The sequence below is a fragment of the Clarias gariepinus genome, chromosome 11 (genome assembly GCF_024256425.1).
Source record: "Clarias gariepinus isolate MV-2021 ecotype Netherlands chromosome 11, CGAR_prim_01v2, whole genome shotgun sequence".
NCBI classification, from domain to species: Eukaryota; Metazoa; Chordata; class Actinopteri; order Siluriformes; family Clariidae; genus Clarias; species Clarias gariepinus.
Window position 1 is genome coordinate 25,667,467 of NC_071110.1, and position 23,224 is coordinate 25,690,690.

Here is a 23,224-nt window from a genome sequence, read left to right on the forward strand (position 1 = left end):
CTGATGTTTGATTTCCTTTTAAAAAGTGCACTCAGCCCAAAAGTGGTCTATCTGTTGTCCTTTCACTAATGATTAACCAGTTTCTTGCCGTATGAGTTGCATTACAAATACTTGACATGAGAATGTTGTCATATGTAGTAAAGTTCACAACTTGTGGCATCCACAAACATAAGCAGTGTAATGCATTTTGTCTACCAATACTAATAATGGCCCATTATTGTCATTATCAGGGCTTTATGGTTCATCCAAAATAGGCAATGGAAAAAATAATATTTCTTGCTGAAAGAACCACAACTGTTTATACAAGGATTATGAAACACATATCTTTTAGGATATCCATTAGGGAACCTATAATAATAATAAGGAAAAAAGTATGATAAATTTAAGTGACAACCATATTAGCATCTTGATGCTTGATAAATGGATAAGAGAAGTGGGGTATTAGCTCAAATGGTAGAGCGCCTGCTAAGCATGTAAGAGGTACAGTAGCAGGATTGATGCCTGCATTCTCCAGTGAATGACAAATGGTGTAGTGTATGCTTCTTGTGCCGAGCAAACTCGAAAAAAAAAATTGAGTGTTTTTTACTAAGTAGCTCTTGTCCACATCTTATTTTCAAACTCATTTTCTTAATAATACTCTAGGTTTGCTAAGACCTGACACCAATTAGCTTTTTAAGGTCATTAACTCAAGGCCTTACATCCCTTTTCCACGAGCACTATGAGGTTGACTTGACCCTTGATACCCTTGACTTTGATGAAGATCAGATCACATTTTATGACAAATTAATGCAAAAACCATGAAATTTCAAAAGGTTCACATACTTTTTTCTTGGCACTGTATATAGCTCTGGGAAAAAACACCATTGCAATTTGTTCCAGAAAACAAGGATGGTCACAAATCAACAAGCATAGCTGAGCTGTTTGCTTTTTTGTAAAAAAAAAAAAAAGTGGTATAAAGTTACCCAACCGCAATGTGAAAAACTGATGGAGAGCATGCCAAAATCATGAAAGCTGTAATTGCAAAATCTGGGTTATTCCACCATTTCTTAATGTTATTTCGCCAAAGCATTAACACAATTTGTTTACAAATTATTTGCATTTTATTTTATTGAGTTATTAAAGCTGTGCAAATACTGCATGATCTTGGGTTAATTTGATCTGTTGTTATTTTGTCGTCTCCTTAAGATATACACTCTAAATAACAATATTTATATTTTGAATTTAGGAGAAATATTGTCAGCAGTTCACAAATTTCTTTTTACAAAACTGTTCATTTCACCAATATATGCACCTGTAAGAAAAAAAACATAAGAAACTGATTATTTTGCAGATGTGTGAATATGTGAATACAGTATGTTCACAAATTTCTCTGTCATTAGTCATTATACTATCATACACTGTTGACTTGCAGTAAATACAGTGTCACTAAGTTGTATATTTTGGTACGCTTTAAACAAACATCATGCCCACATAGATAACAGCCTTGATCATTGCATAATTTATTTCAGAAGAAAAAGAAAATTGATAGTTTCTTTAAACAATAATAGCACATTAATAATTAAAATTATTCTTGAAAATATTGAAGCAGGAGGCAATCATGGAGTAGCATTTTAGCAGAGGTTACAACATGTTCTTTTGTGATATAAATTATACTTGTAAGATAATTGTTGGGCCCTTGATTAAGTAACCTTTTTTGAGCATTATTGAGCATTGATTGAACAAACATTAGTCATTCCAGCTGAACCTGAGTGATTAAACAGGTTTGGGTTAGGACATAGTTATTTTTTAACCAAATCAACAATCTGGGGTTTTTGCGTTCTATCAGGATTTGGATATGAGTGCAGACTACTTAATTATATTGTATCAAAAGAAAAAAAAAAACATATTAACAGAAACATTTTTTTTTCACACACATTATTGTCACTGTCAAAATCAATTAGAACACATTTTACCCAATCTGACTTTCTTTTGATGTGAACATGAACTGAATCTGTTAATATTTATGTTCATTATTTTATGTTGCTGCTTTCACATAATTAGCTCATCGTATAATTGCATGAGCAGGTCCATATAGCATAGCAAAGAGGCCAGTACTGTAGATGTATATTCCTTCTTCACTTCCCTTATTTATACTATGTTAAAATATTTTGTATTATTGTTTCTTGAAAATCATGTACATGTATACATAATATTAAATGATGGTACATTTGTCAGTATCTTGACCAGCCTAATAAGAATAGAGCCTAATAATTAAAAAAATGGTCTAACTAACATTTGACATTTTTTGTCTTCTTGTCACATCAACCCACTCCAGATAACACCGAGCAACCTACAGGTGACTGACTGTAACTCCAAGAACTCTACAGGATGTTCTATAAACATGGCAACTAAAGACTACAGCACCCAACAGCCGTTACAAACGTCACATTCACCTTTAGTCTGATTGTAAGCACCTGTACTCAATCACCCATTTTACACCCCAGGACATTCATGTCATCACTACATTGCATTGCAAGTATATCCTCATCATCTCGTTTCTGTAACATGAAAGCTTATGTCCACACACAATTGTTTTCAATACCCACCTTTACTGTATGATTAATCATTCACTCCACATTGCAAACCTTATTGTAAGGGACTGCCCCTAGAGGGCACTGTGGCTGTTTGTTTTTATGTATGTAGTTTTGTTAGAAGACCCAGTTTCCCAGAAGGCACCTCGGTCAGGTGTTGACGAAGTTCACCTGAACCGAGGTGGCTCATTAGGGACATTATAAAAAGCTGTCAGTTCTGGGAAACTGGGTCGAGCATTAACAATGTCTAGTGGGCTTTTGTTTTATTTTGTTTTGTTTGAATTCAGTTTTTGGGTTAAACTGGCTCTGAGGGCATGTTTAGTATAAATATGATTATGTGTATTTTTGGTTTTGCAGTCATTTGTGGTTATTAATTATGTGACTAGTGTTCTTTAGTTTGCAGTTATTCCTTGTTAGTTCGTTTGTATGTATTTAGTGTCTTTTCCCTGTGTTAATATAAGCTCTAAAGCCTGGGTCTGCTCTACGAGTCCGCGGGTGTGTGAGGATGTGTGTAAAGCTCTTGGAGGTAGGTTGGATGTGCATGACGTGTGTGTGCCGCTCATAGGAGCGTGGGTCGTGTGTGTGCCGCTCATAGGAGCGTGGGTCGTGTGTGTGCCGCTCATAGGAGCGTGGGTCGTGTGTGTGCCGCTCATAGGAGCGTGGGTCGTGTGTGTGCCGCTCATAGGAGCGTGGGTCGTGTGTGTGCCGCTCATAGGAGCGAGGATCGTGTGTGTGCCGCTCATAGGAGCGAGGATCGTGTGTGTGCCGCTCATAGGAGCGAGGATCGTGTGTGTGCCGCTCATAGGAGCGAGGATCGTGTGTGTGCCGCTCATAGGAGCGAGGGTCGTGTGTGTGCCGCTCATAGGAGCGAGGGTCGTGTGTGTGCCGCTCATAGGAGCGAGGGTCGTGTGTGTGCCGCTCATAGGAGCGAGGGTCGTGTGTGTGCCGCTCATAGGAGCGTGGGTCGTGTGTGTGCCGCTCATAGGAGCGTGGGTCGTGTGTGTGCCGCTCATAGGAGCGTGGGTCGTGTGTGTGCCGCTCATAGGAGCGTGGGTCGTGTGTGTGCCGCTCATAGGAGCGTGGGTCGTGTGTGTGCCGCTCATAGGAGCGTGGGTCGTGTGTGTGCCGCTCATAGGAGCGTGGGTCGTGTGTGTGCCGCTCATAGGAGCGTGGGTCGTGTGTGTGCCGCTCATAGGAGCGTGGGTCGTGTGTGTGCCGCTCATAGGAGCGTGGGTCGTGTGTGTGCCGCTCATAGGAGCGTGGGTCGTGTGTGTGCCGCTCATAGGAGCGTGGGTCGTGTGTGTGCCGCTCATAGGAGCGTGGGTCGTGTGTGTGCCGCTCATAGGAGCGTGGGTCGTGTGTGTGCCGCTCATAGGAGCGTGGGTCGTGTGTGAGTTGAGTATGCCGCTCGTAGGAGCGTGAGTGGTGTTGTGTGGCTCTCGTAGTAGCAGACAAGGTTTTATTCCACCAGCAAGAGCCTGGATTATGTGTACACAAGATGTGTTTTTAAGCCTTTATCACAGCCCTATGAGGGTAAAATGTCTAGCCTAGAGTGAGTGTGTGTCTGTCCCAGGTATTAAAGCCTGTGTGTACTTGAGCCTGTGTCACAACACAGAGGAGAGTGTGTGTATGTCCCAGGTATTAGAGCCTGTGTGTACTTGAGCCTGTGTCACAACACAGAGGAGAGTGTGTGTATGTCCCAGGTATTAGAGCCTGTGTGTACTTGAGCCTGTGTCACAACACAGAGGAGAGTGTGTGTATGTCCCAGGTATTAGAGCCTGTGTGTACTTGAGCCTGTGTCACAACACAGAGGAGAGTGTGTGTATGTCCCAGGTATTAGAGCCTGTTTGTAACTGTGTATGTCTCAGGTATTAGAGCCTGTTTGTAACTGAGCCTGTGTCACAACACAGAGCGAGGGTGTGTGTATGTCTCAGGTATTAGAGCCTGTTTGTAACTGAGCCTGTGTCACAACACAGAGCGAGTGTGTGTGTATGTTTCAGGTATTAGAGCCTGACTGTGAGAGTCTCTGTCCCCACTCTAGGTAGATGTAAAGTGTTAAGGGTTTTCTTGTATCCCCATGTGATTTGTTTTATAAATACCTCCGTGTGATGTTGTCCAGAGCCAGTGTTCTGTTTGTTTAGTTTCATGTTATTAGTTTGTTTTGTCAATAAAAACTCCTTTATTTTTGAAAAGAACCCTCTGCATCTATGCCTACCCTTTGTAAGCCCACGGCGTCCCAACAGCCCGATACACCCGAATCGTGACACTTATAAATAGAATGAATATATATAAAGATTTGTTAGCCAAGGAAAGATTTGTCAGCCAAGGAAAGGCTGTGACGTCTACAGTACATATGGTGGCATGCAGTACTGCACTAATTTGTCATAAAATGTCATCTGATCTTCATCTTAGTTAAGGGTATTAACAAATATGTGCCTAAAATAATACAAAAATTCTTATATTTCATGTCTTTTGAGAACTACAGTTCAGAAGGTCCCAGGTTCAAACCCCATGACCACCAAAATGCCACTGTTGGGCCCTTGGGCAAGGCAACCCTCAACAGCTCAGATGTATAATAAGATAAAAGTCACCTCTGGATAAGGGCGTCTGCCAAATGTCATGATGTAAACCATAAAAACTTCATAGTGCTAGTGGAAAAAGGGTGTGAATCGTTGCTTTAATGACCTTAATGGTCTTTTATACAGTATATACTGTATACAACCCGAATTTGGGAAAAGTTGGGATTTTTTTTTTAAACTAAAAGATCTTCAAATCACATAAGCCAATATTTTATTTACAATATAACATGGAGAATATAACAAATGTTAAAACTGAGACATAAAAATAAGCTCATTAGATGCCTGCTACAGGTCTCAAAAAAGTTGATAGATACTGTATAATAGTAATAGTAATATTGTCTTGTTTTTGTCATAGTTTCATAGTTAGCTCTTTCCAAGTTTCATGGTTATAGTTTGGTTGTTTATATTTTGTTAATATTATTAAAGACTTTCAACAGCTTCACCTCTGCAATTATGCTTCATCTACAGCCCACACACAACACCCGTGAAAAACAGCCACCCTCAACACTCCTGAGGGATGAATTGTGTTTGCTTGTTGCCAATTCTTATTCCACACTTATTTCCTCTGTACATAGACGTAATGAAATCATATGAAAAAACCATATATCACCGTTCAGCATTCTAGAAAACAGGCCAAATAAAGTTAAATGTCTTTCTGAAGTCGATAAAGTTGAGTATTTTAGAAATTTTTTGGAAGCTTCAGTGGAGGCCCAGACCAGCCAGAGAGTGGTTTTGAATAACACGTTTTTTAGTGAGAGTGTTAATGTGGTCAGGTGTTCTGAAGTTTGGTAAAAATACAATCTGACCTCTACTCTCGACACTGTTCTTTGTTCATTAATTATGCTGTACATGATCTTTCCCAGATTACTGTTCACACAAATGCCTTGGCTATTTTCCCAAAGTTTTTTTCCCAAACTTTATTACTTTTTTTATTCTAAACTTTTCCAAACTGCCTAATTGAGTCCTCCTTTACTGTGACATTGAATTTCATGGCTTTTGAAAGCTTTCTAGAACTCTTCTGTGCAACTTTCAGCCCATCTGTAGGATTTGTGCATGTGGTATGCTTACTGGGCTGTGTGTGTGTAGTGTGGTTAGTCTCTGTCATTTTAATAAACACAGTAAATTGGCTGTGATCAGAAAGAGGCTTTAGTGATTTAACAGTGAATGCACTGAGAAAGAGGGCCTGAAGCAGTGATCATGTATCAATGGTACTGATCCCAAGAGTTGAAGAGAACTCTCATGTTCTGCCGTTGACGATGTACATGTTAAACAATAAATAACAAAACCAGGAACTACTCAATAACACATTTATTACAGACCAAAGTCAGGCTTCCCTGCAGACAACACCTACTGTATATCTTCAATCCCTAACCCCTAGAACATTCTAGAACATTCTTCTACACGCCCCCTCTTTACAATGAAAGCCCTCATTTACAGTGTTGTGTCTTTCAGTGTACTAGCGAACTTCTTGATTTTGAGGTTACTGATTGTATAGATGATGTGATGTGATGCTGGTGTGGTAAGGAAGGTGCACATTAGGGATGTCAGAATGGTGGACAGGGTGGAAGTCTTTGCATTGTAAGTGGGTAGATATTACTATTTTGGAGATGAGGAATGTCTCTGCAGCTCTGTATGCCAGAGCTTTGACTCATTCCTGTCCTGTCCCAAAGTCGTTTATGCCTGTGCATGATGATGCAACTTTATGTAAAATGGTCCCAGTAGATCTTCTGTGGGAACTCAAAGGTGCAGTGCTTCACTGCTGCTGCTGTTTTTACACTGGTCATTACAGCTCTCTTCTGGGAACAGACCAGTGCAGTCCACAGATATGAATTCACAGCTGCTGCTGTACTTTATTGGCCATTCTGAACAGTGTGTTCTTTGGGAGCTCAGAGGGGTGTGGTTTCACTGTTGCTGTCTAAGTGGTCATTTTGTTTACTGTTGTTTTGGCTAGTGAAACATCCCCAGTTGGCAAACTATTTAACTTAGTAAAATAATCCTTTAGCAGGGTAGTGAAAAGTGCTTTATATTCCAGTTTTAATCCTTCAGAAAAAGCAGATTCGGCAGTGGTATACGTAGAGTGATGGTTCCAATCGACCATATAGATGGTCTTGGGCTCAGGTGATATACAGTAGGCAGCTTTTTTTCTGATGGCTTGTGGCTGCATTTACTCAACTTCCAGCCACCTAACACACAGTATGACCGCAAATCAATCTGGGCAATGTCTGTCTGATATCACACATATGAGGATGGATTCCCTGTTGAGTCTGGTTCCTCTTAAAGTTTCTTCCTATTGCCATTTTAAGTAGTTTTTCCTTGCTACTGTTTCTCGGGCTTGCTCATCTGGGACAAAGTGATAATTAAAATTTATACATTTCCCCATACTTTCAGAACTTACTTCCATTATTTTTTGTTTCTGTAAAGCTGCATTGCAGCAATGGCCTTTCTTAAAAGTGCTAAATAAATTCAATTTAATTGAACTGAAAATTAATTTTGGGCAGGGAGCTGCTCTACTCTCAGTACTGTGGACTATACCGACCTACCTTCGCCCATGCTGGTAACTGACAGTATAATTAACGATTATCATTGGAACACAAGTGACACAGGGTGCTACATATAGTAAAGCATTTTATACACTATTATTGCCACTTGTGGAATGCCTCTCATTTAATTAGATTACTCAGTCAGAATCAACAATTGTACAAACATTTAATGTATTTCCTAAAAATAATTAAACAATTAAATGTAGAGAAATAGTTGAAATAAACGTACTATTACAGTACCTAGTGAATATCTAAAACATAACAGTCATGGATAAGGTAGTTGAAATATTTTAATTGCAAAATCAAAAAAAAAAAAAAATTAAACCAGAAAATAAAATCATTATATTGCAGACAAAGGGTCTCTGCATTTAAATCTTCCATCCCGAAGTGAAACTTCACACACAGGGGGAGGTATACTCTGTCTCAGAATGGTCACCTGAATAAAAAAAAAGATAAAAATAAGTAAATGGTACCAATATTCTTACAGTAATTACTTAAAAGATGCAACCTAGGAAAATCTCACTTGTTTGGTAGTAATCATAAATTCTGATCACCGCTGCCTTAAGATTCTTTACAGGAAGCACCTGTTTAATATGTAGCTTATAACTGATAGGAATATTCCTTGCAAGCTGTTAGAGATAAACCAGACATAATTTATTTATTTACATGTAATTACAGATATACATTTATTATTTATGCATAATAAATAAAAACATACATGCTTCTTGGGATGAATATACAGCACAATTGAGTAATTTTGCTAATGATAGATGTTATGTAAATATTCTCAGACCATGTTGTCCTCTTACCTCTTTAATATACATGATAAAATGGTCATCTTTAGAATCCACTCGTTCCACCAGAAAGCCTTTATTTAGCTACAAAATATGTAATATTTTAATTTGAGAGCTGTTCTATTATTTTAATAGACATTTGTATATCTGAATATTTGGACATGTACAGTACTGTGCAAAAGTATTAGGCATTATGTTATCTGTAGTAAAAATCTTATACAGTATATGTCTATCATGTTTGTATTATGTATAAATCCATTCGCTATTTCCAAACATACCTTAAAAATATATAAATAAATAACATTATAGAACAGCATTTGCATGCTTGTAAAGAACGCAACATATTACATGTTGCCTAATGTAGGTCCCTGGGTTTTGCATGAAAGGAAAAAAGGAGCTTGCTAGAAAGAAGCAAGTATAAGTTACCAGAAGAACTTATATTCTTCAGTATGCTCAGTAAAACCACTGTTTTATTACAGTACTGTAAACATCTTGGGAACATAAAAAATACCATAAGAAATGATGCTTTGGAAAACATTTCTACATAGAAACTTCTATATAGAGCACTAAAGAGTAATAAAAAGTCAATGATTGGTTTGAAAACTCAAACCAAAAATCAGAATAAAAAAAAGATTTGTGTAGATTTATGTAAAGCAGTTAAATAAAGCAGCTGAATGTTTTAATGACCAAGCTGCAGCATATAAGTTCATTTTAAGCAAAAATGCTATTACTTACTTCACCAGGATCTGCCGTGAAACCTGATAAAAGTTTTATGTCGACTATGATCATATTAGTCTTGATAAGAGTCCCAGAATATCTGGAAAAAAAGTCAATACATTTCAGGACCATCCTCTAATAATAAGGATAACAACACCAAAAAAAAGTAGTTAATGCCACTGCAGGGTAAAGTGTCATAAGATGATGTTTAGTCTTTACGAGTTTTAACCTGGACACTCGTTTATTTAGATAATTTGTTAAATATACATAATAAATACATACTACCAATTTTCTTGCACTATTTAGGACAGTTTTGCTACACATTTATTCTTACCGAACAGTGAACTCCAGGGACAATGTTTGCCCAAATGATTTTGTACAGTTTCCCTCAGTCTTAGCCGTGATATTCAGTGTACTGGTTTCAGTAGGTGTGGGGACATTGTAGAAAAGTGCTGTCTAAAAGCAGGGATTCAAAAAATAAGGGATCAATAAAAAGATAGACAACACATTATAAAAGTTACAATTAGAAACATTCATTAACTTATTAAGATGTTTAATGCACTGTATTGTGAGACTTGAAAACTAATATTTGTTGGTGAAACTGTGTAGTGTTTAAACAATGACTTGAAGATTTATAGGACTGCATTTTCCTCTGAAATACAATGGTGTTTCATAGGAACTGATCAGTCATAACTATAAAATGCAATAAATTAAGCCTAATTTTGTGTAGGTTCCCCTTGTACCATCTGGGCAGCTTTGGCCCCTCAGGGCATGACTCCATATGGGTGTTCTGTGGTGTCTGGCACTAGACTGTTGGCAGCAGATCCTTTGGGTGCTGTGGATTATGGAGTGGGGCCTCAATGGATGGGACCTGATTGTCGCATCCCATGGATGCTCAGTCGGATAGAGATCAGGGGGAGTTGAAGGCCGGATAAACTACCTTGAACGTGCCTCTGGCTGCCATGACCTGGGTCTTCTGATACCTTTCTATCATAGGCATCATCAACTTTTTTTTTTTTTTTGCAGCTTGTGCAACATTGCTTTTCTCTGGGATCAGACCAGACAGGCTAGCATTTGTTTCTCAAAGACATAGATGAGTCTTAGGTGCCCATGATCCTGTCACCAGTTTACTGTTATATAATGTTATTCAATTAATATGGCGGTGGTGTGAGTTTTGTAGCTGTTCTTATGTTTTTTTTATTACATTTTATATATTTTAAATACATTTTAAAATACAAAATACTGACCTGTACTGACACACAACTGGAGCCTGTAACTTCAATGTTGTATTTGCCAGGAACATCCTGCAATGATCTTTCTTGGTAAAGTAACTTGTTGTCCTGGTTAACATCAAATTTATGGCTGTCTGATCCTTCTGATTTTACAGTTACTGTGCTAGAGCCATCTGAGCTGAATACTTTAGTGGAGTACAGAGCCAAGGCTTGGAGGGCCACAACAGTGTCCTGGTGGAAAAAGAAAGAAAGAAACAAACAAAAAACCTTTAAATTGATTCCATTTGGTTTTAATATTAATTTATCAATATACTGATTAAATGCCAAACAAGAGAACAAGGTAAAGAGAACAATGTAATTTGAGTACCTGTGTGGAAGAAAATCCTCCATAGGGATTTTGCTGCTTTACTAACCAGCTGACTATCCTGTTAGCATAGCCCAAATCAGCAGTAGAGAGTTGACCTGTAGTGAGAACAGCTAGCAGCACGTAGGAACTGATTTCCACTGACAAGGCACCAGAGTCATCTGATGCTGACTGAGACCAATGAAGATGACCATCTAAAATAATAAAGACAAAATATTGTGGGCATCACTGAGATATATTGTGCATCATCACGTTGTCCCTGTGTTAGATTAAGTTAATTTATTAGGTTTATTAGTCCCTGTGTTAGATTAAGTTAAATTATTGAATTTACTACTAGTAAACTACCAGAGGTGTCAAGTAACGAAGTACAAATACTTCGTTACCTTACTTAAGTAGAAATCTTGGGTATCTATACTTTACTGGAGTAATTATTTTTCAGCCGACTTTTTACTTTTACTACTTACATTTTCACGCAATTATCTGTACTTTCTACTCCTTACATTTTAAAAATAGCCTCGTTACTCCTATTTTATTTTAGCTTGTCATTAAAAAAAAAAAAAACATCCGGATAAATCGCGCCATCCGGATGCAGCGAATTTGATTGTGGTTGGATGAGTAGTATAAACATACCATTTCGACACCCTATTGGTTGGTACGCGATCCATCGCACCTGCACATGACGTCACGTCACACACTCCAGCAAGGACGTTTGAATAAAATAGCATTTTCGGTTAATAAGGTTGTGATAAGTAGACGAAGATGTCAGTGATAGAGACTTAAGATTCGAGCAAAATGTCACAACCAAGCACCAGCAAGGAAGGTAACAGCACCAAAAAGGTAACAGGAATGATTATATATATATATATATATATATATATATATATATATATATATATATATACACACAGGTCCTTCTCAAAAAATTAGCATATTGTGATAAAGTTCATTATTTTCTGCAATGTACTGATAAACATTAGACTTTCATATATTTTAGATTCATTACACACAACTGAAGTAGTTCAAGCCTTTTATTGTTTTAATATTGATTTTGGCATACAGCTCATGAAAACCCAAAATTCCTATCTCAAAAAATTATCATATCATGAAAAGGTTCTCTAAACGATCTATTAACCTAATCATCTGAATCATCTAATTAACTCTAAACACCTGCAAAAGATTCCTGAGGCTTTTAAAAACTCCCAGCCTGGTTCATTACTCAAAACCGCAATCATGGGTAAGACTGCTGACCTGACTGCTGTCCAGAAGGCCATCATTGACACCCTCAAGCAAGAGGGTAAGACACAAAAAGAAATTTCTGAATGAATAGGCTGTTCCCAGAGTGCTGTATCAAGGCACCTCACTGGGAAGTCTGTGGGAAGGAAAAAGTGTGGCAGAAAACGCTGCACAACGAGAAGAGGTGACCGGACCCTGAGGAAGATTGTGGAGAAGGACCGATTCCAGACCTTGGGGGACCTGCGGAAGCAGTGGACTGAGTCTGGAGTAGAATCATCCAGAGCCACCGTGTACAGGCGTGTGCAGGAAATGGGCTACAGGTGCCGCATTCCCCAGGTCAAGCTACTTTTAAACCAGAAACAGTGGCAGAAGCGCCTGACCCGGGCTACAGAGAAGCAGCACTGGACTGTTGCTCAGTGGTCCAAAGTACTTTTTTCGGATGAAAGCAAATTTTTCATGTCATTCGGAAATCAAAGTGCCAGAGTCTGGAGGAAGACTGGGGAGAGGGAAATGCCAAAATGCCTGAAGTCCAGTGTCAAGTACCCACAGTCAGTGATGGTCTGGGGTGCTATGTCAGCTGCTGGTGTTGGTCCACTGTGTTTTATCAAGGGCAGGGTCAATGCAGCTAGCTATCAGAAGATTTTGGAGCACTTCATGCTTCCATTTGCTGAAAAGCTTTATGGAGATGAAGATTAAATTTTTCAGCACGACCTGGTACCTGCTCACAGTTCCAAAACCAGTGGTAAATGGTTTACTGACCATGGTATTACTGTGCTCAATTGGCCTGCCAACTCTCCTGACCTGAACCCCATAGAGAATCTGTGGGATATTGTGACGAGAAAGTTGAGAGACGCAAGACCCAACACTCTGGATGAGCTTAAGGCCACTATCGAAGCATCCTGGGCCTCCATAACACCTCAGCAGTGCCACAGGCTGATTGCCTCCATGCCACGCCGCATTGAAGCAGTCATTTCTGCAAAAGGATTAAAAACACTTTTCTTTTATTGGTCGGATGAAATATGCTAATTTTTTGAGATAGGAATTTTGGGTTTTCATGAGCTGTATGCCAAAATCATCAATATTAAAACAATAAAAGGCTTGAACTACTTCAGTTGTGTGTAATGAATCTAAAATATATGAAAGTCTAATGTTTATCAGTAAATTACAGAAAATAATGAACTTTATCACAATATGCTAATTTTTTGAGAAGGACCTTCTTTTTTTGATTAATCACTTGGATTAATCATTCATTCTGACAGCATTAATGTATATTGTAGACAACCATACAAGGGTAATTGTTACTAAGCCTGCCCTGGGTACACTAATTTTTTTGTATGTTGCCCACACAGATTCCTGCACTATTAAAATACTTATCGGCAACTAGTTATCATATCTTCTTCTCCATGAAACATGTTAATGCTCAGTAGTACACATATATGGTTCTTTAATGTATTTGCATTGTACTAAAATGCATTCTTTTTTAATTGCCATATACAGTATCCCAAATCACTATGGCCATTAAAAAATACAACAAAAAAACAACACATTTTTCAGTATATAGGCCCGTGGTACAGCCTAAGCTTTTATCCTTAATGCCCCACCCCCCCCAATGTTACTTTTACTTTTATACTTTAAGTAGTTTTGAAACCAGTACTTTTACACTTTTACTTGAGTAAAAAGCTAAAGAAGTAATTTTAAACCCTAGTATCAATACTTCTACTCAATTAATGAATGTGAATACTTTTGACACCACTGTAAACTACTATTATTAATTTATTAAGCTACTATTGGCTTTTTGTGTGATTAGTATGTTTTGAATCTGGCCATTTAAAAGAAGGAATATAAAATATTAGTGTTCCTGGCATAAAGTAGTTTTGGATGAATGGCCCTGCAGATTTTGTTCAAATAAATAGTCATTTGAGTGAATCTAATTATTATCAGGGATAACGCCTGGAGGATACCTCTGTATCTTGTTTTAGTCTTAACTTCTTTAATTATAAAGGCTGTCTGCATCCTTCCACCAACCATCCATGACGATTAATAATATTATAAAATATGTAAATTTAAATGCGGTTCAGTAATACACAGTACTGTTAGAATTTATGTCAAGGGGTCCAATTTTGCCACATATTTGTCACATTTGAATGCTTCAAATCACTAAGCAAATATGAATACTATGCAAAGATAACAGTAAGTACAGTGAGTAAATACAAAATGCAGTTTTTAAATGATGACTTTATTTATTTAGGGGAACAAAGGCTGTCCAAACCTAGAAGAAAAAGTCATTTACCCGGCGGCAACATCTGCAATCAATCTTTTCACAATAACTGTCATCAGCAACAGTACTTTCATATCGCTGTGGAGGAATTTTGGTCCACTCTTCTATGCAAAATTGTTTTAATGGACCTAAAACAATGGGAGGGTTTTCGAGCATGAATGTCCCGTTTAAAGATCTCAATCAGATTTAAGTCCGGACTTTAACTAGGCCACTCTAAAACCTTAATTTTGTCTATTTTTAAAACGTAAGGATTAATTAATTAATTAATAATTATTTTTTTTATAATTTAGAGGAGGACTTGATGGTGTGTTTTCATTTAATTGTCCTGCTGCATAACACAAGTATGCTTGAGGTCATAAACTGAAGGCCGTAGATTCTCCTTCAGGATAAAGCATGCATGTTCAATCAATTATAGCAAGTAGACCAGGTCCAGAAGCTTCAGACGATTACACTACCACCACCATGTTCGACTGTTGGTATGATGTTTTTTTTTATGAACGCTGTTATTTTTACTCTAGATTGCCGATATTCTTCGGGCGAGAGAGGATGCGTTGATCGATACGGAGGGCAAGCTGGATCATCCCCTCCAGGGTAGCAGGAAGCTCTTGCCCGGCGAGCTCGTCTTTGATGCGTGGAGCCAGTCCCTCGTAGAAGGATGTCCGGAGCGCGGCATCTCCCCAGTCGGTCTGCACAGCAAGGGTCCGGAACCCAGCAGCGTACCGGCTCACGGACGATCCTCCCTGCTGCAGATGGTAGAGTTTGGTGTCGGTCTCCACCTCGCCCGCTGGGTGTTCGAACGTGAGTCTGAGTTGGCGGGTAAACTCATTATATGAGTGCGCGGTATCTGAATCTGCCCGGAGAACTGCCGTGGCCCACTCTGCTGCCTGCCCAGCAACGAGACCAGAAGCGCGATGCGTAGCCGATCGGTGGAGTACCTGGTGGCATTGAACTCAAACACCAGATCAAGCGCTGTTAAAAACACATTACACTTCCCGTCCGTGCTGTCCCATTTATCCGGGAGTGCCAAAAATACATCAGAAGGAGGGGGGGGGGTTGGTGCGGCCGCCGCGACGGGAAACCGGCTAGCCGCGCTATCCACAGCCGCCCGGAGATCCGTGTTCTCTTGCCGGAGCTCCGTGACCTCGCGGCGCAAGGCCGCGACGTCTTGGAGGTCCCAGCGCAGATTAGCGATCTCCCCGGTTAGCGTGTTGATGAGCTTGGTTGCTAATCAACCACATCGCAGAGGTGCGCGTAATCCGCTGGGTTCACCGCGGAAGGCTCAGTCATTCTGTCAAGAACTAACCTGGGATGACCAGAAGACGTAGCTTTAGCGGTTAGCCCTTTGTAGCGTGAATGGTAAACCCAAACGCGGAAGAACACGAGTAGGCAGGATAATCACGCTTTTAGTCTAAGGACTCTCACAAATGGAGAGTAAGGGAAAGACACAATCTAACCCGCGTCCTATAGATACACACTCGATCAGGAATTGAAACCAAAAAGGTGAGTACTCACAGTTAGGTGAAGGATTCCGACGTGGCATCGGCGAAACTCAATGACTGAGCGAGGTGCTATGGTTTGTTTACCTCTTTTATACTTCCTGGTTTGCGACCGCTTAACTTCCGGGTCCTAGTGCCGGTCGCGTTCCGAGTGTGCATGACACTGATACTGGTAAGCTTTGCCCCCGAAAGCGAACCTTAGGAACTTCCTATGTTGTGGCAAAATTTCTATGTGAAAATATGCATCCTTCAGATCTATCGTCACAAACCAATCCCCTGGTTGGATTTGTGAGACAATGATTTTGACAGTCAAAAATACAGTCATCTGTACTTCTTGAGATAGTGGTTCAGCCCGCGAAGATCTAGGATTGGATGCAACACCCCGTTTTTCTTGGAAACCAAGAAATAATGACTGTAGTAGCCTGACTCTATGTCTGGAAGGGGAACATGTTCTACGGCCCCTTTCTCCAGCAACGCCTGCAGTTTGAGAGTCAGCAGATGCGCCCTTTCCAGTATCACGGAAGTGGAGACCACGCCGTTGAAACGCGGAGGGCAATGTGCAAACTGAATCCTGTAGCCTTTTTTTACAGTTTTCAATACCCAGGGAGATATGCCTGGCAGTACCTTCCATGCTGCCAGTTTTTCCAAAAGGGGCACAAGTCTTAGCACTTCTGGTGTACGGGTGGTGTTAGCGGTTCGGCATCCTGGAATACAGCAGGATATGACCGAAGGACTAATGTGCTGTTGGAGACCTGTGTTGTCCGAAACACCAATGGTGGCGGAAACTGAACACCAAACCTCTGGGGTGCCAGGTAGGGCACCTTCTTATCGAAAAGAATGTTACGCGCCCCTCTCCGGGGGGCGCACCCCCACAGTCCTTGGCGCATACGCTTCAGGACTTCTTCTTTGAGAAGAAGACAGTGCGGCGGTCCAATCTCTTTGAGGCGGCTTGTGAAGTGCGGCGAGCCGTACCCCAGTCCTTACGAGGGGGTGCCTGGCTGCTGACGCTTTCCTCCTGCGCCTCCCACCTGGCAAGAATCAAATCTGGTCGAGACTGGGTGGCCGACAGTCCCGACTTTTGAGCACGGCGAGGGAGAAATTTCCATCATCATATAACCCCGTGCTTTCGCATCAACGATATTCGCATAAAACGAAGTTTATGGTACAAAAATACGGAATGAGTAAGGCTTGCTCCGAAAACGAGTTAATTCGTTGTGAAGGTCGTCAAAAAAGGGAAGAGAGCGGCGTTGTGGCTCCATCTCCTGGCCACCCGACAGGAATCTGTCGTCTAATTTAGAATGTTTGGGGAAGGCTTGCTCCTGCGGCCAATCAATGTGCAGCTACTCGACTGCACGAGTTATCACTTCAAGCAGCTCCTCATACTCTCTATCCTCCTTAGAGGAGCGTTCTGAGGTAGCTACTTCCATTTCCACAGAAGCAAGAGAACGAGTCTCTTCTACACACTCACAAGAAGCACCGGAGCGTGCTTGTGAAGTGGAAGGAGAGACTTCCCAATTGAATGAAAGAGAAAAAGGAGGGGAGAATCCGTCTCGCGCACCTTGGCCAGATCGGCTTGTGAACCCCAAGAATGCAGCGCGGCTTGTGGTTCTTTAAAGAACGCGAGGCACGCGTGAAGCACTTTCATGGGAAGAAGATCACAGTGTTCGCAGTGTCCTTGAAGCCCAAGGAGAGCGTGCTTTTTGCCACTCAAAGCAAAAAGTGTGGAGATTGCCCTCCGAAAGGAAATTTTCGCAAGGGGGGACACATCTCGTCTTAAACTCTGCCATTTTATCGATGAGTTAACACTTTTCTTTGCTTTTAACTTGCTTGTACACACATGCAGCACAATGCAGTTCTGAAAACAAAGAGATCTGAGGAATGTTTCCGGTTTACTCCTATTTATAACCTGCAGGTGCATCTCATGAGATGATGTCACCTGACCGAGGTTATACTGTATAAGCCAAAATTTGGCGTGTTTGATACATACATGCTTCACAACCGGCAACACGAAAAGATGCTCGCATAGAGTTTTCAGGTGAAAATGTGATTATTCAGGTTATGTTTGTGTAATATTAAAATTCAGTTTAAAGATATTAAGAATGAAAAATGTGCAAAAAATAAACAAAAAATAAATGAGGGGCAAATACACTTTCATAGCACTGTTGCCTTAATGCAGCATGACTCTCAGCCAATGTGATCCTAGGCTGACTATATTACAGTTTTTTCTGATGGCTTAAACCCTAACTGTGATTCTTATAGCACAATTTCTAAAACTATTAATACTTATAGCAAAACATAGCATTTCCATTCTCGTCCAGGTAGGCAGACTTATTGTTGTTCGTTATCAGGCCCACCACAACAGTGTCATCAGCAAACTTGATGACGGCGGTGGCATTGGTAGTGGCCATGCAGTCAAATGTGTACAAAGAGTACAGCAGGGGGCTCAAAACACAGCCCTGGGGGGCTCCAGTGCTGAGAGTCCTTACTGCCTGTGGTCTGCCAGTTAGGAAGTTGGAGATCCACTGACATATAGATGATCTGAGTCCCAGGTGCTCCAGCTTGGTGGTAAGTGTGGAGAGAATTATGGTATTAAATGCAGAGCTGTAGTCGATGAAGAGCATTTTAACATAATTCCCTTTCCTAGTGTCCAGGTGACTGAGTGATGTGTGGAGGAGGTGAGAGATGGCATCATCAGTAGAACGGTTTGGGCGGTATGCAAACTGTAGTGGGTCGAGTGTGTCCGGTAGTTAAGAAATGATGAAGTCTCTGACCAGGCGTTCAAAGCACTTCATCACTACTGAGGTAGGGGCTACAGGGCGATAATCATTAAGAGAAGCAGGTTGAGGTTTCTTTGGGACAGGAACAATGATGGACTCTTTGAAGCATGTGGGGATCACCGACTGAGATAAAGAGAGGTTGAATATCTCAGTGAACACAGGTGCTAGCTGGTCTGCGCAGGCTCTGAGAATACGACCTGAGATGCCGTCTGGTCCTGCTGCTTTCCTGGTGTTCACTCTCTTGAAGGCTCTCCTCACGTCGTGCTCGGTGATGATAAACGCGCTTCCGGTGCTGGCAGTGTCTTCCTGTCTGCAGCCGTTAGCGCCGCTAGCATTAGCATTGCTAGCGTCTTTAGCTGCAGCCTCGAAGCGAGCATAGAAGGTGCTCAGCTCGTCTGCCAGAGTCGCGTCCGCGTTCGTCATACCGGTTGTTGGTGCTTTATAATCCGTTATTGTCCTTAATCCCTGCCACAGGGATTCACACTCTGTTGAAGTTGTGACTCTAGTTTCCTCCCGTAGCTCTGCTTCGCCTCTTTTACCTCCTTCCGGATGTTGTATGACGCAGCCTTGTATGGTTCCATGTCCCCCGACGCAAGTCCTGTGTTGTGGGCAGCGGTGCGAGATCTCAGAGCGCCGCGGATGGTTTTATCCACCCACAGCTTCTGGTTGGGAAATAGTCTTTTTCTCCATGGTATCATCCGCTAGTTTCCCGATGAATCCCACAACCGCTTCCATAAATACGCTGACGTCATCATCGGAGCTGTTTCTGAACATGTCCCAGTCTGCGTCATCAAGTGCGTCCTGTAACTCGGCCACCGATTGGTCCGTCCAGCGCGTGACCTCCCTTTGAACCGGAACTTTCTGTTTCAGCCTTTGTTTGTATTTTGGCATGAGGAAGATGGCGGCGTGGTCGGATTTACCAAACGGCGGACGAGATTGTGCCTTGTAGCCGTCCTTGACCGAAGTGTAACAGTGGTCCAGTGTCCTTTCGCCCCTGGTGAGGCAGGTGATGTCCTGATAAAAGTGCAAGCATTCCTGCACTAAGTCGTGTACTTGTGCGCCACAGAATAAAAATGAAGCAAATTTACACAGAACGTGTAAAGCAACTGCAATACAACTATGTGCGGGTAAGCTATAGTGTCAATGGTTCTAAATTTGGAAGTGCATACTGTAGTGCTGTGCATGGGTCTGATGTGTTGCATTTATTTTGTCTTGTCCAGAGAGTGATGGAACTAGAAGCAGATGCCATCGGACATGAGCTACTTTTTGTAGATGAGGCTAGTTTTAACCTCAGTAAAACCAGGAGACGTGGCAGAAACATTATTGGACACCGTGAGATCATCTATGTCCCAGGACAATGTGGTGGTAACATAACCATGTGTGCAGCTATAAGCCAAAATGGTGTTGTTCACCATCATGCAACCATAGGCCCATACAACACTGCACACATTATTGCATTCCTGGACATCTTACATGACATGCTCACTGTTCAAAGACCAGAGCATACCCAATATGTCATCATATGGGATGATGTTAGTTTCCATAGGGCTGCTTTGGTCCGCAACTGGTTTACAGACCACCCATCCTTCATGGCACTCAACCTCCCTTCATACTCTACATTCTTAAATCCCATCGAGGAGTTCTTCTCTGCCAGTGTACGACTGTCATCCTCATCAACAGGTAGCCCTTTTACAGTCAATGGAGGAGGCATGTGAAGATATTGACCAGGCATCATGTCGGGCCTGGATACAGCATTCAAGGAGATATTTTCCCCGGTGCCTTGGACTGGAAGATATAGCATGCGATGTGGCGAAATTTTGAAAGACGACATGATGTAGGCTGATTGGCTTTTTTTTTTTCCCTTTTTTTTTGTGAAATTACTATTTTGTGTTCTGACTTTGTCTTGGTTTTGATGAGTGTGAATAAACACCAATACTTAAAGTTTGGATCCTTGTATGTTTACATGACACTATGACAAAAGTATGACCTCAAATTGACATCTGTACACAGGGAAAGCAAAAGCCAGATGTGTTTTGTATTCATACCATCAGTGTGCAGTTGGCGCATTGTGTGCTTAGTACTGTAGATGATGGCTTGTGTGTACTGTTTGATACGAAGGTGTGAAGAGTTAATCTAGCTGTGTTCGCTTTTGCAAGAGAACTACAGTGTTTTGATAATTGGGTGAAAGGTTTTCTTATTTGTGTGTAGAGTTTTGCAAAAATAGCCAATAGTTACAAAAAATGTGCTTAAGCAATCAGAAAAAACTGTAATAAAGGTAACAGATTGCTCACCTGGGGCTTATAGAGATCACAGAAGTACCATGAAAAACTGCAGTAGGATTCTGCAGATCTATTTACTTGTAGAAATGTAGTTTGTTATGAAAATAAATGTACAATCCTTCTAATAATTTAGTACCTCCTGAAATGGCGATTGTGTCCAACACTTTTAGGAGATGCTGCCGAGCTTCATTTTCTCCAGCAAGACTGAAAGTGTAGGCCAACAGTGCAGTGGCATAGGTGTTTGTCAGGTTACCAAAAGAAGACTTCAGGCACATAAGTCCTTTATTTACAACAGGATCCTGGAATTAAAATGTAAATTATGCTAAAAAATTTGCTGTGAATGTTTACTTGATCAACAATTTTACTTTATTAATTCAGTATTAGTCTCTTGGTTGGTTGGAACAAACTATTGTCATTGTGATTTTTGAATGCAGTGGAAATACTATTTTGTACTAAATACTAAATTGTAGTTGTATTATAATCTTACCTGCACTGTATTACCAATTTCAAGGAATGATGCTATGATGTAGGCAGTAATAGTAACATCATCATTTACACCACCCTATAATACATTTGAATATGTTTGATATATAGATAAAACTGAAATTCAATAAATTTATTTAGAAATGCTTTGTAGTATGGACTGCTCAAGTAACATGGGTACCTTCATCCTATTATTGAACAAGCTCCCTTGTGTTATAAAACAGCCATCTTCTCTCTGCATATTTATGAGCCATTTCTTCGCACTGCTGATGATTTCTGGATCTATAAAGATGTATCGTTGTGCTTTGCCAAAAGTCCTCAAGACAAAAGCAGTTAACCTGGTGATGGAGATTTGTTTGTAATATATAGAGTGTATGTATATTATTGCATTCTAGAATTATAAACAATAAATAGAAATTGCCAGAAAAGTGGTTTGCTTTCAGAATTTTTTACCATGTGTTCTCTACTCCCCTGCCAAATGTGCTATATGCACCATTTAAATGTTTATAGTTAAGTTGCCTTTGATATCCTGTGTAAAGACAAATGGTTTTATTCTGGTTAGTTTGAGAGATGTTAATTTATCATTACTAATAACTGAAAAGATTTAAAAGTAAAAGAAAGGTCTCTGACCGCTTTCAAGGAAACCAGTAGCCCTCTCACGGATAGCTGTGGTGAGCTGCTCAGTGTTTTCTAGATACTGAAGAATGTAGATGTTGGGGGCAAGGAGGGCAATGTTTTGTTCTCCACAACCATATGGCATCCTAAGCAGACCATCCAGATTTTTTAATGCACGGCCAAGAATGTCTCCTACAAAAGAACAAATTAATATCATTTATATTTAGAAAAAATTAAACTGACAAAATCAACATTTGTTTTAAATATATAAGCTATATTTCACTAGTGCTTATTCATACTAGTAATGTATAGATTTGAGTTCAATGCAAAGTAAAGGGTTAGCCTTTCCACTGAGATAGCTCAATAGTATACTTACTAGATGTGCTAAAATGCATTTAATATTGAATTTTTATGCTATAGAAGTAAAGAAAATGAGTTGTTTTTGCTACATTTATTTGCTACGGTTTATTGAACTAAGATTGTTACCTTGGTTTCATGAATATCTTAATATTTTGATATTGTGTGTTTATTTATGCCTAAATAATCACAGATCAGATTGTTAAGAATTATTTATGAAAACCCTGGTCTTGTAAACCTGTTGCGCTGACCTCTGGCATGATAAAATCAATTTTGAATATTTTTGATCATATAAACAAAATGGTCCACAATCATTTGGCAATACAACTGTAAATTCAAATCCAAATTCAAATTTTATTTGTCACATACACAGTCATACACAGTACGATATGCAGTGAAATGCTTTAGACAACTGCCCGTGCCCATAAAATAAAAGACTATGAAATAGAAAAATAAATATGAAAAGGAAAACAGAAGGTAAATTTAACTAAGAAAGAATAAATAAAATATAGAATTAAAAATAAAATAACAACATAACTGTACAGTAATAAATTGAGTATAAATAGAAATGTCACGGATTTAAAGTGTTTAAAGTGTCTAAAGTGACTGTGCATCCGGTAACAGAATGTCCAGGGGGTGTGCAAAAATACTTGAAGTAACATATTTAAAGTGACTAGTATAAATATTTAACATATTTAAAGTGACATATTTAAACTGTACTACTTAAAGTCTTCTCCAGCACATCCCAAAGACTTTCAGTGGGGTTTCGGTCAGGATTGTGATTGTCAGGTCAGGTGTGAAAATTTTTTTCCATGCCCTAGAACCACTCTCATAATTTGAGCCTAATTAATCTTGCTATGGTTGTCCTGGAATATGTTTGTGGCATCTGGGAAGGAAAATGCATAGGTGG

At 40.1% G+C, this 23,224-nt stretch overlaps 1 pseudogene; it reads right to left on the reverse strand.

The window, feature by feature from the left end:
* Positions 1 to 6,929: 6,929 nt before the first annotated feature.
* LOC128532954 (alpha-2-macroglobulin-like) overlaps positions 6,930 to 23,224 on the reverse strand; it is a 32,469-nt pseudogene continuing 16,174 nt past the window's right edge.